Below are 3,795 nucleotides of genomic sequence, written 5' to 3'. Positions count from 1 at the left end.
AAACTCATGTGGGCTAATTTTTGGGGCCTGGAATGGCCGGGCAACACTTACTTATCCTGTGAATGCCTAATGTACCTTCAGTCACAGAATACAACGTTCTTAGCTGTCAGGTAAACGCATGTGGGATAATGTTTGGGGCCTGGAATGGCCAACACTTACTTATTTTTCCTGTGAATGCCTAATGTACCTTCAGCCACAGAATACAATGTTCTTAGCTGTCAGGTAAACGCACGTGGGCTAATTTTTGGGGCCTGGAATGGACGACACTTACTTCTGTATCCTGTGAATGCCTAATGTACCTCCAGCCACAGAATACAACGTTTGTAGCTGTCAGGTAAACGCAGTGGGCTAATTTTTGGGGCCTGGAATGGCCGACACTTATTTATCCTGTGAATGCCTAATGTACTGTACCTTCAGCCACAGAATACAACGTTCTTAGCTGTCAGGTAAACGCATGTGGGCTAATTTTTGGGGCCTGGAATGGCCGGGCGACACTTACTTCTGTATCCTGTGAATGCCTAATGTACCTTCAGCCACAGAATACAACGTTCTTAGCTGTCAGGTAAATGCATGTGGGCTAATTTTTGGGGCCTGGAATGGCCGGGCGACACTTACTTATTTATCCTGTGAATGCCTAATGTATCTTCAGTCACAGAATACAAGGTTCTTAGCTGTCAGGTAAACGCATGTGGGCTAATTTTTGGGGCCTGAAATGGCCGACACTTACTTATTTATCCTGTGAATGCCTAATGTACCTTCAGCCTCAGAATACAACGTTCTTAGCTGCCAGGTAAACCCATGTGGGCTAATTTTTGGGGCCTGAAATGGCCGACACTAAAGCCCCGTACACGCGCAACAAATTTCCACCGACCGGTCGTCCGTCTTTTGTCCAGAGTGGTGTTTTGTTGGTTGGAATGTGCTCTAGACTGCACATGAATTTTGTCGACCGACAAAAAATGACGTCACTACGTTCGACGCTACAAAAGAGGAAGTGAGTTTTTGGTCATGACCCTTCTGGGCATCTCGCGCTGATTTCGGTAGCATTTGTTTGGTTAACGACATTTCGCTAGTTTCCGAGACATCCTTCGAGAAGAAATTATGGAGACCGAGGATTCTACTCTTGCTGTTGTTGGGCTGGGAGTTATGGCTCTAAGCCGAGTTCTTTGCAAGAGGAAGAAAAAGCGGACCTCCTGGACCAAAAATTGGTTGCTCAACCGTGAGCAATTTTCCCACATGTCCTTGCTGCGGGAGCTCCAGGAAAATAATCCTGATGACTTCAGGAATTATTTGAGGATGACGGATCCAATTTTTCACCGTCTTCTTGCCTTGGTGTCCCCTATATTCTGAAGCAGGATACATGTATGTGGGTTGCAATTACTCCTGAGCAAAGGCTAATTGCAACTTTGAGATATCTTGCAACAGGGAGAAGCCTGCAGGATCTCGAGTTCACCACAGGCATCTCCCCCCAAGCTCTTGGAGTCATCATCCCTGAGACCTGCTCTGCTATCATTAAAGTCTTGCAGAAGGACTATATCAAGGTATGTTTCTTACTTTTATATTACATTCCATGTATTTGTCATGTCATCCTAATTTAGATCATTTTGGATGTACATCAAATTACAGATGTCATTATTTTTTAACACCCTCTGGCCGTATGCACATAGTAGTAAAGCTATATATTTTCCTAACCATTTTTAAAATGACCCAGTAACCACCCCAGCATTCTCTCCTATGTGTCCTTAAACGCATAGCCTGTTAACAGTATAGTGTATCTGTGTCATTTTCGGACTTTCCCAGAACCAATTATTCCTTTAGAAATGTTTTTGTACATAGTTTATGAGGTTTATTAAAGACATCAGTCCATCCATTCAAACCTATGATTGTGTATGTTTAATTTCTGATGTAAAAACGTTCTGTGGGCACAAGCATTTAATGATGTTTAAAAGCATAGTTTTACCCACCCACCCACCCATGCTAAATGTAAAAGTCAGCATATACCAAAGCTGTAGCTGGAGGAGGTGAAAAATAAATGTATGTAGATGTCATACCCCAAAATGCTAAAGATTCCCTTCATGTTGTTCTTATCTTAAAGTTGCATAAGCATTTTACTGACAAATGTGTGTGTAATAATGTGATGTGCTCAAGCACTAATTGTATTTATATTTTTTCCCCACAGTTTCCGTCCAACGCAGAGCAGTGGCAGGAAATTGCTGTCCAATTCCAGGAGCAGTGGAATTTTCCCAATTGTGGGGGTGCTATTGATGGCAAGCACGTCCGCATTGTTCCACCACCTAATTCTGGCTCCTATTACTACAACTACAAAGGTTTTTTTTAGCATTGTCATGCTAGCACTTGTCAATGCTAATTATGAATTTTTGTTTTTGGACATTGGAAAGAATGGCCGCAATTCTGATGGGGGAGTCATTGACCAAACAGAGTTTGCTCGGCGGCTTCAAAATGGCACTCTCAACTTGCCATTCAGGGAGCAAACAATTGAGGGTCTCAATTTCGTTTTTGTGGCTGATGATGCGTTTGCGCTTGGGGAGCATCTTATGAAGCCCTTCCCTCTGAGAAACCTCACCCTGAGCAAAGGATCTTCAACTACCGCTTATCCCGTGCTAGAAGAGTGGTGGAGAATGCCTTCGGGATAATGTTGAATAGGTTTCAAATTTTCTTGACCTCCATCCATCTGGCACTATACAAAATTGATAATGTGGTCCTGTGTTGCTGCATCTTGCATAATTATTTGCGCTGGCATGCAGAGACATATGTCAGTTTGCAGCCAGTTAAGAGTGACCCTGCCATGCCAGGGCCGAGTGTAGAGGCTGAACCACGTGTGCCAGTGGATCCAATGACATCAATGGAAGTAGCCCATTCTGGCTTGCCATCCAGAAGTGCCCATGATATAAGACAACAATATGTTGACTATTTTGTGGGGAGAGGGGCCGTTTCTTGGCAGCAATTCCTGCCTGATACTGTATAATTTGGATCAATATAATCTTATTTGTGCAATTAAAAAATATTGCATTTATTCAGGAGTGTGTATTTTAATTTTTTGGGTACATATCCAAATCAACATGTTTTTTGTTCATCATGCGTTATATATGTGTGACTTTTGAAGGGTTAATACATTCATCAGTGTGTTTATCTACTGTTGTCTCTCCCCAGCTGTTCAAATGCGATTTTGGACATGTGTGTTTGGTTTACCAGTGGCCAAAATACCAGGTCCTTCAGCACCCCTGTTAATTTCTAAAAGCCCTCTCACATTGTAAAATAGGTCACAACCAAGGTCCGCCCAATGTCACTTTACATTGGTGGTCATTGGCCAGAAGGTCCCCATACTATTTATTTTTATTAATACATTAGTGTAATAACAACTTACCTCCACCTGTTATGTTGTGTTCATTTATGACATCCTTCTCACTGCCCACCAATGTAAGGAGATGTCAGTGTTATGTGAAACTTGCTCAGTGTAGAGATATACTGTAAGTGTTATATATAGGTAATGTAAAGTGAAATGGACAAACAAAGCTGTGATACACTATATACAGTGCCTTGCGAAAGTATTCGGCCCCCTTGAATTTTGCGACCTTTTGCCACATTTCAGGCTTCAAACATAAAGATGTAATCTGATGTAATGAAGATGTAATGATATCTGTGGACTGAGTTGCAATCAGTCTACACATATAAAGGTTCTATTTAAAGGACTAGCACTCCTAGGATTCTATATGGCATTGAGATAGGTACTAGCACTCAGTGTACGGAGATCAGTGTAATACAGTGCCTTGCGAAAGT

General features: G+C 42.2%; 1 pseudogene across 1 annotated transcript; it reads left to right on the top strand.

Moving 5' to 3' along the window:
* The first annotated feature begins 1,143 nt into the window (after positions 1-1,143).
* LOC309567376 (putative nuclease HARBI1) lies at positions 1,144-2,983 on the top strand (annotated as a pseudogene). The gene is made up of 2 exons: positions 1,144-1,538; positions 2,177-2,983. The product of its transcript is annotated as a putative nuclease HARBI1 (transcript).
* The last annotated feature ends 812 nt before the right edge of the window (positions 2,984-3,795 follow it).

The sequence above is a fragment of the Pelophylax lessonae genome, assembly GCF_965119305.1.
Source record: "Pelophylax lessonae genome assembly, chromosome: 11".
NCBI classification, from domain to species: Eukaryota; Metazoa; Chordata; class Amphibia; order Anura; family Ranidae; genus Pelophylax; species Pelophylax lessonae.
This window is presented reverse-complemented; position numbering and strand designations above follow the sequence as displayed.